Raw genomic sequence first — 15154 nt, forward strand, 5'->3', positions numbered from 1 at the left:
TGAGGACTGAACTTATCATAAATCTATAATCTCTAATTGTACCACCAGTACTTCTTGATCATGCTTTTGTTAAATGTTACATGACACTTTTAATATTCCTCTGTGAGCATGTCACCCATGTTCCACACTTAACAAATTTAAAACCCCACCTTCTTGTGCGCTGTGATAGACTGCCAGTGTCAATTCTCATTTGGTTCATATGGTTCTTCTGTCTTCCTTAAGGATATGGATGACTTCATTCCTCTACCACCTTTCTGCTTGTAGTACCAGAGGGTACTGAGTATAAATAAATTCTAAGACATTCAATGAAGGACAATGAGTATATCCTCCCTGCTTCTTTCTGACAGGAGGCCTTATGACTGAAGTCAAGCTTCTGTTAGACTGAATTGTGATGGCAGCATGGATGCCAGTTGCAATGAAGAGTCAGAAGACCACATTTTCATGGACATGGAAGGAAACTTTGTAGTCTTAAGTAACAAATATTGGGAATGTTTATTCCACAGAATAGCCAAAGGTGTTGTGACTAATTATTCTTACATTTTAGGTGATGATCTTGTTTTCTGTGATCCTTAGTTGAGAAAGTATAACACATTTTCTTTCTACTGTAATATAATTGTACTTACACACTTCAAAATATTTCTGTATGTTTCTTGGTGTCAACATCAAAGGAAGAATGGTATCATGCACATCATTTAACTAGTTCTTATGCAGTGATCATCATCATCCCCCATTGTCAGATTCATTCAGTATATATATTTTAATAAAACATCAGGTTTTCTTGATGTCAATAAAAGTATATTAAAATTGATATTATATGTTACATATAATGTACATGTGATATGTACTTCTATATCCTTAAATAAAATTGTATACATACACATATACATAATATACATACATGTATATGTGTGTGCATATACGCACATGTAATATATATCTCTACAAGCATCCTGACCATCACACAGCTGGTGTTCAATAGAGCCAGAATTTGAGACAGATCAAGTGTATCTGAGCACAGATCCATGATTTTATTCCCTCTGCCAAACCACCATTTTTAAAAATTCCTGATTCCCTTGACTTATACAATATTGTCCTAATTATCATTTTACCTCTGCAATTTATTACTTATATTAGCTATTGAATGTTTTTATGACTACACTAGTAACTTTCTCTGTATCTTTTTATACAAGTATGACAAGAGCATAATAATGTCAACTTGACAGTTTTTCTGAAGAGCTAAGTAAAATTACATAAACATACTGTGATAACTTAGTTATTGATGAATATTGGCATTTGAGAAATATTAGAAGTGTATTTCTTTATACTTTTGTTTATATTATCATCCTTTTCCTAAATTGACTTTTTCCAATTTCTTTGATATTAAATTATCAATTTTTATTTATTTTTTTTTTAGAGGCATGTTTATTTATTTATTTATTTGTTTGTTTGTTTGTTTTGTTTATACATGCACTGGGTACAGTCAGAAGCACGGGAGGGTGAGAGAATTCACCAGAGCCAGAACGGGGAGCAGAACAGGCAGAAGGACCCAAGTACACTGCTGAGGGGAGCAGGGGGCGGCAGGAGAGGTCTGCACGCCATGTGGGACCCTCGCCCAGTGGCCGGGGATTGAACTGGTGCTGCAGAGGCTGCGGGCAGCTTCGCAACCCAGCACTCAACCGCTGGGCCACCCGAGAGGCCCTTTATCAATTTTTAAACTTGTATCAAATTACTTCCCTTTTCAGTCATTTGTTATCTTCCATCTGACTACTTATATTATTTTGTTTACTGCATGCATTTTATTTTTCAGTTATAAAAAATATATGCATGCCTTATTTCCAAGTGGATTTTAAATTCCTTGAAGGCAGTACCTGATACATTCCCATTTAATTATCCATATGTAGAACTGATTCTGTTCACGGTTTTTTATGAATAGGGACATCCAGTTCAATCTCCTAGTGAGAAAATATCATCTATGCTAAATCATTTATCAAACATGGCAACTTTTACAATTTAAATATAATGTTGATCTGATATAGCATTAATGTCAAGTCAGTAATATCCCTTGTTATGTTATTGTATTATTTTCCTAACTTAACTCAAAGTACATCGGTGAGTATAGGAAACAGGTTTTGTCTTGAGCCTAGGGAGGTTGCTCTGTCCTTTTGTTCTTTTAGTCTCAACTTTGCAATCAAATATAGTTAACACTTTTTTTGTTTGTCAGAATTTTATCTCTTGTCTCCAAAAATACATTATTAGTAATTAATGATTGGATGAGGAGAGGCAGTTTTGCCTATGATTATTTGTTTTAGTGATGCAGTTCAGGTCATAGACCTGAATTTTTGAATTCTCAAAAATTAATTTAAAATATGTGGTGGAGCTGACAAATGATGGCATCAAATGAATTATGCATTTGAAAACATCGGAACTAATCACAGCCATTTATCTATATTGTGTCCTTTGCTAGTCATTTATTCGTTATTCACAAAATAAATTTTAGGTAATACATTTGTTAGCAAATATTTTGATTTACAGGATCCTCTTTCAACATTGCCAGTGGTACTGAGACTGTATTTTTATGTTTCCTGCTTTAAGTTGGTTACCATAGCCTAGTGTTTAAAGCTTTTAACTCTTATATTCAAAGCATAATGTTTCTGAACATTTTCAACATTTTGAATGCAAAGTGCTTCTGTAGCAAGTCATGATACAGTGTCTCAGGAGACGAATGAAGCTGCCAAGTTTTTCTTTTAAGCTGAATTAATGCTTGTGAAGACTGACATCCGTGAAGACTAAAGTGCTTCAGTTACAGAAAGTAACTACAACTCAGGAGGGGCAGTCACTACCTTTTACTATTCTTTGACACTAATACATAACAAAGGATTTGTCAATGTCCTTGTCCCCTTTGATTCCCTATCTTTTTGCTAAAACTTACCCATAACGCTATGATTTAATTGCTGTAGACTGAAAATTCATTGTCCCACCAGATCCCAAATACAATTTCTACCATACATTCTTCCTCCTTAAAACACTAGTTGTAGAAATATAAAAAAGAAGAAATAAAATGGCCAGTGACATCAGATGATCATACTTAAAGAATTGTAGTGAGGAGTGCATGAAGCCCAAAGACTTAAGGTCCCAAGCCAGAAGCAACTGTTTTTTGAAAGATTTATTTATTTATGCATACAAGAACTGGGGTACAGGCCAGAGGTGTGGAGGGTGAGAGGACTTACTAGAGACAGAGTGGGGAACAGAACAGGCAGATTGACTGAAATACATTGCTGAGGGGAGCAGCGGGCGAGTCAGGAGAGGTCTGCTGCGCCATGTGGGTTTTTCCCTGACTGGGGATTGAACTCATGCTGCAGTGGCTGCTGATAGCTTCATAGGTTGCGTCTTAACACCTTGCACCACCAGGGAGGCCCACCAGATGCAACTATAATGCATCTGTGTTCTACCACTTCCTCTGAACCTTGAGCAAATGGCTTAACAGGTTTGAAAATTAATTTGTCCATCTTTAAAGTGGACATATTAACAGTGCCTATCTTATAAGAATGGTGTGTGAATAGAATAAATGAGATAGTGAATTTAAAGTCTTAAATTATGAAATATAGGTGTTCTTTTAAGAGTACACTTTCTATCCTTCCTTTAAAATGAAGTATACCACAAGTTGGAAAGTAAAATAGTAGAAATATAATAAAATAGAAGTTACAGAAATTCCTTGGTAGCAAGGGATATTGGTTTCAGTAATCCCTGACAGATAACTATATCTGAGATGCTTAGACCCTTTTATAAAATAGCATAGTATTTTCCTATAATGTACACAGCTTCTTGTATACTTTAAATCATTTCTAGATTACTTATAATACCTAATACAATATAAATGTACACAAATCATTGTCTCACTTATTTAGGAAAAATGACAAAAAATATCTGTACATGTTGAGTACAGATGCAACCATTGCAGGCTTAACTACATAGTTAAAGGAAAAACTACATTTTTGTTTCTGGTCTTTTTGTTATGGGCTATCCTGCAGTTGTGAGATGGTGTGTCACTGTTTTAATTTACATTTCCCTGATTGTGAGTGATGATAAGCATATTTTAAATGTTGCTGTTGGTAATCTTTATGCCTTATTTGGAGATGTGTCTGTTTAGCTCTTCTCAAGAAGTAGAAACAGAAATATTATGTGAATGAAGGAGGTTATGATGATGGCAAGATTTCTGTATTGGATGTCTAGGTGAAATAATGATGGTGACATTCAATCATTTAGGCAAAATTACTAAACAGGACCTAGCTTAAATATATTTATACATGATCAATCTGCCATCTTAGTGGGGAAGAAGGAATGAAGATAAGATGAATGTGCTAGGAGAAGGCTGACTCAGATGAAGCAAAATCAGTTGAGTCTGAGAAAAACTGGAACATGGCAGACTGTATCAGTGTCTTTGACTCCCTCCAGTGCTCAGTTAGGACCAAGGAGAGTTTGTAAGGGTTATTTGAGATGGCCCCTAGAGCCATCCTCTAGCCCTGCAAAAATAAATACTGAAGGGGTCTCCTATCTTTTGAAATCCCCAAAGCCTCACCTCCTTATCTGTCTTCCCTCACAGGGGTGCAGAAATAGCCATAGTCATTCTATGGTGAAGGTACTCTTTTTCAGTTTTGTCTAGTTCAGAACAGTGTGGAGTTTCTCAAAACCTCAAGTGTTGTAGTGGACTCTACCTCCCTCTCAGTTTTCTGGAAACCTAGGCCTATGTCTTGGACTTCTTCAACTTCCTTCCTTTGCTGACTTGGTCTAGGGATGAGGCTCTTTGTTTCACTGCACTCCCCCTAGAGAATCATGACACATGAGAATTTTATATACATGTGGCTCACAGGAGAAATTTCTGGGGTGAGGGATTTGGAGGATAAAACCTCCAATTTTTTTTTCTTTTCTTAGCTTTGAGCATAGATCTTTTGATTGTTCAGGTAGGGCAGGAATAAAGGCCAAGGCTCAAATAATAAATCTTAGCTATTTTGAGTGTGCTTTCTGTGAGTGCTTTCTAAAACCTGCAAACAGATCAGAAGTAAAATTGGAATCCCAGAAGATATAAATTAAGCAAAGACATGCTACTTTTTAAAAATTTCCAGAGTATCTTTTAAATTTGATTTCATTTAGAAACTAGCATATCTATCAAAATAGTAAGGGGGTGTCACTGGAATGATGGATAACTCCCCTTTATACATGACAGGACCCCTGGAAACCCATCACACCCTATTGTCTCCTAACACTAGGGCTGGATATCATTTGTCCTTACTTTGAATTCTTGTTTCTTAAATAATCTCATGAAAAATTGGAAGTAAAATATGGTATATACAGGTAGTCCAAGTAGGCCACAAGTTTCCGGCAAAGTTGGACTGAACATTTTACTGATGAATATATTCAGTACTCTTATCTGTTTAAAGATAAAGAGCATATCTTTATTGAAAGTATGCCATTGTAGGGAAAAACTACAGTAAAAATTCTAATATTTCATAAAAGATATATGAGAAAACCAGTGAAAGTGAACAAATAAAATTTCAGGTGTTTATTTTAGAATGCAAATGAAATAATGGTAATACTATGAAATAAGATTATTTAAAAACTAAAAACATAAGCTTGACAATATATTTTTGAGATAGGAAGTTTAAAAAGTATTGTCTACCTAGCAGTGTAAGAATTATGTGTCCCGAATAGAAATAAGCATTTCTAAAGGTAGTCTAATTAGTATAAATGCTGTACTTAGTCTTGCATATACAGTTAAACTTGATGAAGTTAAGTGAAAAAGAGAAATAATTTATGGTACACTTAATTTCCATTAATTCCTGTAATTGTATTTTACTAATGGTTTTAATAAGTGTGTGACATGTGCATTAGTTTGCTAGACTACTAAAGAAACTATCTCATGCTGGGTAACTTAAAACAACAGAAATTTACTGTATTACACATCTGGAGGTCAAAAGTCAAAAATGAAGTTGTCGGAAGGATCATGCTGTCTCTGAAGGTGTGGGGAAATGTCTATTCAGCTATTTCTTAGTTTCTTATAGTTCTTTGACCTGTGGCAGTATTATGCCAATTTTCTAGGGTTTTCTCCCTATATGTGCATGTTTCTGTGTCCAAATTTATATAAAGATACCAGTCATATTGGATAAGGGACCCACCCTACTCCATTATGACCTCATCTTAATTCATTACATTTGCAATGACAGTATTTATAATAAGGTCACACTCTGAGTTACTGTTGGTTAGGAATTTAACATACAAATATTTGTATATATGATTCAATTCATAACACTATGATTGAAAAAAAAGTTTTGATTTAGTGAATAAGTAAAAAAAAAAAAAGAAACTAGCTCTCTTAAAAAGTGTCTTGAAAAGTTACTTAAACCAAAGTAAGTGTGACTACAAACGATGGTTTCTTTTCTTTGATTGCTGTTGAAGCTGGTCCAGCTATAAAAATTAAATTCAAGGTGACGCTATTTTCAACATAATTCTTTTCATTGCATTGTACACCCAAAATTCTTTCATTTTTGGGTAAAGTATTTAAAATGAAGCAAGTCATGGTCATTATCATCATGAATTAAAAATCTTTTTATCATTTTTTACAGTAAACTCAAGATTTTGCTTGGTGAACACAGTAATCTGGGGTGCTTTAAAAGATCAGATAACAATGCTGGCATGATGTATATAGCAATTCTTTTACTGATAAAGGACATCAGTGACTTGTCATTATTATTTGAGAAAACATCCATGTCTCAGCTCCTAGAAAAAATTGGATCAAGGAGTTGACATTCTTTTGAAATTGGCATTATAATTCATTTGAATAAATGCTTTGAATAATTCTCTGTAAATGCATTCAAAAGTAGTTACACAAATATGTGCTTAAATTTATTTGGAAAGGAATAACATGTCCAAATTTTCTAAACTGAAATCACTTTACAGAAATGAAAGTGATAGCCTGAATAACCTTCCAAAAATTGGAGTTTTGAATACTGAATACATATTTATAATTAATTATTTTCAAAGATAATAAAAATTGACTGACACTTTTCAATTTACCTGCCATACTAAGTCAAAGGAGTAACAAAGTTACAATTGCCAAGTTACAGAAACAACCTAAGTGTACAAATATGAAAGTGATAAGGAAGATGGGGTGTATGTGTATACACAATGTAATACTACTCAGCTATCAAAAATGATAAACTTTTTTTAAGATTTATTTATTTATGCACACAAGAGCTGGGGTACAGTCCAGAGGTGTGGGTGGGTGAGAGGATTCACCAGAGACAGAACGGGGAGCAGAACAGGCAGATTGACCGAAATACACTGCTGAGGGGAGCAGCAAGCGAGACAGGAGAGGTCTGCGGTGCCATGTGGGAATCTCCCTGGCCGGCCTGGAATCGAACCCACGCTGCAGAGGCTGCAGACAGCTCCGCAGCATGGCTCTCAACCCGCTGCACCATTGGGGAGGACCAAAAATGATAAACTCTTAACGTTTGTCACAATATGTGTGTGTGTGTATTATATGTACTGTTTTTCTGCCTAGGTCCTTTCATCCTTTCACTTAACACTTACTTGTGTGACTCAAATATATCGATGCATGTAATTGCGATTTGTTGTGACTTGTTCATTTTTAGCGTGATATAGAAATTAATCATATCAATATATTATCTACCCCCTATATTGTTAAAGAACATTTAGGTTGCTTCCAGTTTAGAGTTATTTTAAATAGTACTGCTATGAACATTCTTAAATATGTCTCTTGGCAAACAGATGTGTGAATTTCTCTGGGATAAATATCTAGGATTGGAATTTCAGGTTCATAATGTATGCACATATTCAGCTTTATTAGATACTTCTAAGCTATTTTCCAAAGGGTTTTATTTTATTTATAATCCCACAAACAGTGTATGCATGTTCCAGTTACTTTTCTTTATTATCATTAGTAACTGCATATTTTACTTTAGCTATTTGGGTTGTTTACTGATATTGCTTTTTGTTACTAATTTGCAATTCTCTGATACTTAATGATGGATAATTACCTTATTTTATGTATTCATTGCCTATGTCTAGGTGGTGACTATTAAATTTATAGAAAGTTCCCTCATAATGTTGTATGTTCCAGTAGATCCTTTTCTACCCTCTTTAAATTAACAGTTCATCCTTGAGCAATACCAGTTTGAACTGCCTTGGCTCACTTAATATGTCAATCTTCCTTTATATCTTTCTCTTATATCATATGTATATATATATAAATATGCATATTTATGGAATTAACCAACCACAATTGTTGGTTGTTTGAGTTTGGGGGTGTGGAATCCATGATATGAAGGGCAAACTACATCTTATAAGCAGATTCTCTACTGTGTGGGGATCACACCCTAAACCCTGCTTTGAAGGTCACTGCATAATGATCTGTTTCCATAGTTAGTTTTATATGTTTTTAACATTCATTTAAATGGAATCTCTCTCCCCCTCTCTCTCTGTCTCTCTGTCTCTCTCTCTCTGTCTCGCACTCTCTCTCTCTCACACACACATACACACACACACATACACACACACACACACTGTTTAAAGTCTTTGGATTTTTTCTTTGTTTAATATTTTTAAGGGATCTCTTCCTTTCATTGGTGAGTGTTTTATTACATACAATTATTATTTATCTATTTATCTAATTATTACAAGTTTGATTGTTCCCATTTATGGATACAGTATTTTCGTTTACTGATTTTTAAGAAATATTTCCATTATATAGATTAGCTCTGTCCAACATAACTTTCTATGTTGTCCAATATGACCATTGGGCACTTGAAATGAGGAACTAGATATTTATGCCCATTGGGCACTTGAAATGAGGAACTAGATATTTAATTTGATTTTAATTAAAATAGTCAAATGTGATTAGTGGCCAAAGGAATAGTGTGGATCTAGAGCCACATTTTTTTTTGTCAGATATACAATAATGTGAAATATTTTATCAGTCAGTGGACTTGGGATTTTTTTAATTTAACAGTCTTTCCATGAACAGAGTTTTAATTTTGGTAAATTCCAGCATTAAGTTTGAAAATTTTTTTCACTTTTTTATGTATGATATGTAATTGACTTTTTATATCAAGCCTTTATACTGAGACAATGTTGAATTCGCTTACTTATTAGATCCGCTAGTTCCTTTGGGTTTGATTTGCTTTTTAAAAATTCTTTTCATTTTTCTATATATATATAATCATGTCAAGTACTAATAGATTTGAATCTTGTTAGAAAATGGTACAACTCAGCTTTTATCAGGGCCTCTTGAAATCAAATTGATATAAAAAATCAAATAACATTATAAAAAACAAGAAGTAATTATATTTCTCTAATTTAGTTACTTACAAGAGGGATAGAATTTTAATATTTGCTTGGGAGGATATCAAACCAAGTTCATTGAATCCTTTGTGTGTCATCTAATGGTTGTTTTGTGTCAGTTATTCAAGTCTTTCCCAGTAATAGGTCTCAAAGACACAATACAGAAATATGCTGAGTCTGTAGAGTCTCTGTCTAAGCCCAAAAGTATGCTCCAAGTGAGTGAAGACCCTTGACATGAGAAGATTATATGAGAACATAATAAAAGGAGGTGTAGCTGGGGCATTTACAAGAGCTAGACTGACACATTAAATCTCTTGAGGCCCTGAGGAGAAGCTAGAGTAACAGCTAAGAATTTTTCTGGGTTACAGCTTTCTTTAATATAAAGAACATTTATTAAAAGGATATAGGGTTAACAGGTAAATTGGTTTAAGTAATGAAGGCTAATATATATGAATAGTTAATTGCAATATTGTGGTATAGATATCTAGTTTCGTATAATTCAAATTAATTCTATCTGTGAAGCCTTGTATCTATGAACCCTAAACCTTAAAAAGCATATTATCTTAGAAATGGAATTTTAAATTCCTTCTTGATATTAAGTGGATGCCTACATACACTTATAGTAAAAGCTTAGGGCTGGAATTGAATCCTTTTCCACTTAAACAGAGCCTCTAGAAATGTCATAAAAATGACTAAAATATATGATGCTGTAATGACTAGTATTAAGTTGTTGCTGATTCTTCAAGTAGTAAACAGTGAAGAATAGATATGTGGCATTTGAAGCTACAAGGGCTGTATCTAGTCACTGGAGTACTATTAGAAAATATCTGTTCAATGAAGTACAATATATTGGTGTATCTATATATTTTCCCTGAGAACCTACCCATGTGGCTAGAGTCTAGTGAACAGAAGGGAGAGTAGGATTAGATGTGTTAGTGAGGAGGCAAAAAGTGCCTTATAGAAAATGATGACAAAGATGCATCTTATCCTATATATGAAGGAAAGCCAGTGAAATTATTTTAGAGTGGAATCACAGGAGTATGTTTGGATGGAAAATTCATATTTTTGCAATATAGAATAGATAATGCAGAGTAATCAAAAAAAGAGGGGTCAAGTGTTAATGTTTGGATAGTGAATTGAAACCTTTTGAACAAAACCCAGGATAAACTATTAGAACTAAATGAATTCATCAAAAGAAAAATACTTGTGTTTGTGTTTAAAACTGTATAATTGCTTTAAAGCTAGTTATATTAGGGCCTCCCTGGTGGCGCAGGTGGTTGGGCGCCATGCTGTGCGCATCCTCTGCAGCGCGGGTTCAATCACAGCCGGCCAGGGAGAAACCCACATGGCGCAACAAACCTCTCCTGTCTCACCGGCTACAAACCTCTCCTGTCTCGCCGGCTGCTCTTCTCAGCAGTGTATTTCGTCAGTCTTCCTGTTCTGTTCCCTGCTCTGTCTCTGGTGAATCCGCTCACCCTCCTGCGCATCTGGCCTGTACCCTGGTTCTTGTATAAATAAAGAAATCTTTAATGAATAAATAAATAAACAAATAAAGTTAGTTATACTGTAAAATCACTGGTTGAAGATTTGAACAAATTTACTGGAAACTGGCAATATGCAACTTTAAGAGTATTGAAATTAAAAATTAAGTTCCATTGAGTTGGTCAATTATTAGCATTCTAGTAATATCTATAGTAGTAAAATCTTTCTCAGGTTAAAATATCAAATTTTAAAGTACAATGAAGATTTGACAATTGGTTGTTTTAGAACTTGAAGTAGAAGTCCAGGTCTCCAAATTCATTATTTTAAGGTATTTCCATTCTAAATTAATGATAATTAGTGATAATTGTAATTATCACTAATTATTTAGCATTACCAAACCTTTGGGCTTATTTACTATTTTATATGTTATGGTTTTAAAAATTAAAGTAAACATATTCCCTCTTTAGTAATATATTATGCAAAGGTAGCAAATCTTGTTTGTTCTCTTAATACTTTCATTAAAAACTTTCATGTCTTTGATTTAGCACATTTATTTCTATGCCACCCATATCTGAATTTCCAAAATGAGGTGTTAATGGATAAAAGAGTAGCTATAAAGGAGAAACTTTTATTCCTTTATTTTATAATTGTCAGAATTGTTAAATTAAAAAATAAATACAACAAATCACTGTAATATTGGAAATTTAGATAGATATAATGTGATATTTCTACAGGCTTTCATTATCCCTACAGCTCTGTTCTCAAATCAGAGTGGGTTAAATTTTTTAACTGTTGGGGCCTCCCTGGTGGTGCAAAGGGTTAAGCACAGCACTGTGAAGCTGTCTGAAGCCTCAGCAGGCTGGCCAGGGAGCCACCCACATGGCACAACAGACCTGTCCTGTCTTGCCCACTGCTCCCCTCAGCAGTGTATTTCAGTCACTCTGCCTGTTCTGTTCCTCACTCTGTCTCTGGTGAATCCTTTCACCCCCACACCTCTGGCCTGTACCTCAGTTCTTGTATGCATAAATAAATAAATCTTTAAAAAAAAGACCAAAATCTTATAATAGATGCTCTATAGAATTAAGGAATCTGGAGCTTACCAGGAGACTCCCTTTTTGAGGTTTATCAGTGTGCAGTGCTAGATTAGGTTATCTCAAAAACTAAATGAACAGCACTTTCATCTGTTTTATATGTGGGGTTTGCCATTTTAAGATTCTGTTTTATGGAAGAACTCTGTGACCTAAAGAATTAGAGATCAAGACATTATGTTATTTGTAATTCTTGAATGCAATTGTGTTAGAATTAATTATATAAAAATATACTTTTCATTTCCTACTATCAGTTAAGTATTTGTTTAGTCTACACTGCTGAGTCAAAGAAGCCCATTTGGATATTTATTGAACATTATGTAGACTCAGTGTTGTGCAGTAACAACTATATTCAGTTTTTAGTGTCCCAAGCACAAAGAGGCCCCTCCTGACCTCACTGAACCCACCAGGTCTCTGGTCTGCTGAATTACACATAATGCTCTTGGCAAGGCCACTTGACCCATGATATTTTTATTGACAAGGTCATTCTAGAGTATCTGAGGCACATTTTTTGTTTTCTCAGGTCCCAAACCAATATATCTTAAAATGCATAACTACTTCATTCAACTTTCTGCAGACTCAGCAAGGGGAAAATTTAAGAAAAAGAGTAAATTTCCTTTGACATTGAAATGGTCTTACCTGAGAAGGTTTTGAAGGGGACAAAGATCCATGGTTGAAAGAAATACATAGCATATAGAGCTGGTATAAAAGTTTACAGATGTGATTTTATAGGCTTAATAAATATCTGGATGATTTTGAGATAAGAGATTGAAATGTGATGACCTATATTTGTTATCTATTATTGCATAACAAATCAACCCAAAGTTTAGAAGTTGAAACACACAAACAAAACTTATTATCTCTTATGGTTTCTGTGGGGGCCAGAAATGTATATAGAGGATAGTGGAGATGGCTTCTCTTTCAAGACATTTCATTATTTCAATGGGAGAAGCGGAATGTTGAGTGCTGAAATAATCTGGCCATGTCACTCACATGCTAAGTGTTGATGCTGGCTATCAGTGGACTCCTCAACTAGAGATCTTAGCTAAACTACTTAGATGTGGTATCTTCATGTTCCCTAGTCTTCAACATAACATATTGACCAGGTTTAGAGAGAGAGTCAGAGAAAGCAAAGCAGGCAGGAATCATTGACCTTTTATAATATACTCATGAAAGCCATAGCCAGTTACTTCCACCAAGTTTAATTTACAAAGATTAAGAGGAGAGAACATGGATTCCATCTCTTTAAGAAGATATATCACTGTCACATACATGTGGAATAGCATGTATTCATATTGGTCTGATGCAGCCTGCAATGTGTGAGAAGTTAAAAGAATGAGGAAAAATGATGAGTACATTATTGTGCTTTGTTCAGAGGTGGTAATCAAACCTTTTCTCTTACTAGTTTTGAACCAGTTGAGAAACATATATATAGATGCCAGTTTGATCATGCATAAAACTTCAATGGAAAATGCAGGTTAAAGTCTAAATCAAAATGATTTTGTCATTGAAATGAATTTTCTTGCCGACCCATGGAGCTGTGAAGACATCCCAGTGAGCTTTCCTTCACTCATAGCAACAAGAGCAGAGTATATATGAAGGAGAAAAACACAAGAAAGAAAAAAAACTGTACATCTCTAGCCAATGAATATTTTCTCTATTCTGTGGAATCATCTTTAAGTGGAGTATACTTGCAACATTGCCAGATATAAAATGGAACTGAGGGCAAGCAAAGTCTTAACAGGTGTTCAGACAAACTGAAAGTTTCAAAGGGACTTGCTTTTTGCAGCCAACATGATCGATACAGATGCACACTTTGGCTTCTTTACACTGACTGGCCTAAATTCTCTTTTTAGAGAAAAGTTTGCGAATTTATTCCATGCTAAAACCTACTGTGATCTGATCAGCATGGAAACACTTCTTTCTTAGAAATGATCTCTTGTCATGAAATATTCAAACATAAGACAGGCGAGGTTTTGATTTTTAATGATTCTATAAAATATGCTTTGTACTGTGTTTTGGGCTTTTTTTTTTGTATTGTAGTCCTTGGATTCAAAAATCAGACTTTTAAAGAATATCTGACATTGTCTCTCCCATCTCACTACGCTGAGTGACTTTTGTGAAGCTCAGCTTGAGGCTTTCTTACAGATAGACCTTTCCCAGTAACACAGGTAAATCACCTGCCATTGTGAGCAATCTTCACAGAAGGTTAAATTTATTCTACTCTGTAGAGTGGGAGCCCATCTTTGTAAATAATTTTATTATGCTCCTTTATAAACATTTTGGTAGAAGAAAATTCCTGGTTTAACTCAATAACTTACTGCACTTTCCCTGCCCCAAGAATTAGATTGATTATGGTGGCATGTGAGATTGATAATACATAGATCTGTGTTATGACAGCTATTGTTTTAGTGCCAAGCTGAAGAGGAATGCTTCCTTAAATGTATCATTGTATAAAATATCGACCTAGAGAACTTCATTATTCAAGCTGGAGAGACAGTCACTACTTAACAGTAATAAACTGTTTCTGTGTTACATTGAGAATACTTCGGGAAATATGAGAGTTGTCAAATCTCTTGAAAATCCTGTCTTTATAGTACACATGACACTAAAGCTATAGCTGTATTTTCTGCTAATAAAAGCAAAAGCACAGACAGATGTGAAGGATATCACTGCGCACTGACAAGAAACTAAGAAAAATGAATACCTGGTTGAGGAGCAGGAAAGACACAGGCCAATGACCTTGACCAGCTTCACTCTTCTAAGATATTTTTGTTCTTATAAGGAAAGCAAGGATAATGCCATGTTAGAATAAAAAATAAAATAAACCTGAGGCTCTAAACTGTATACATTTTATGAAAAATATCCTGAAGTGTCTCTCAACAAAGTCACATGAGACAGCATAAAAATAAAAGATATTGAATGCCAACCAGAAATTCTTAGAAAAGGACATTTTAAAGTTTCCAAATATGACATATAGAAATACAAATTTTTAAGTGATAGTTTGAACCAAATTGATATCTCTTTCATTTGTTAAATAAGAAGCTTTCTACCTATTAGCATTGACATCCCCTCCTGTCCTATTGTATTTTTGTTAAAGAGCTTCCTGCCCCTTTAGAAAAACTGTGGTTAACATTATTGAAAAATAAACAACTTGGATGCTTTTTTCAAATTATTGTTATCTGGACCTTCTTGTTTGGAATATCAGCACTTAAACTGGACGGATCAGA

This window comes from Talpa occidentalis, unplaced genomic scaffold (assembly GCF_014898055.3).
Source record: "Talpa occidentalis isolate TD23 unplaced genomic scaffold, MPIMG_talOcc4v2.1 talOcc4.6, whole genome shotgun sequence".
Taxonomy (NCBI): Eukaryota; Metazoa; Chordata; class Mammalia; order Eulipotyphla; family Talpidae; genus Talpa; species Talpa occidentalis.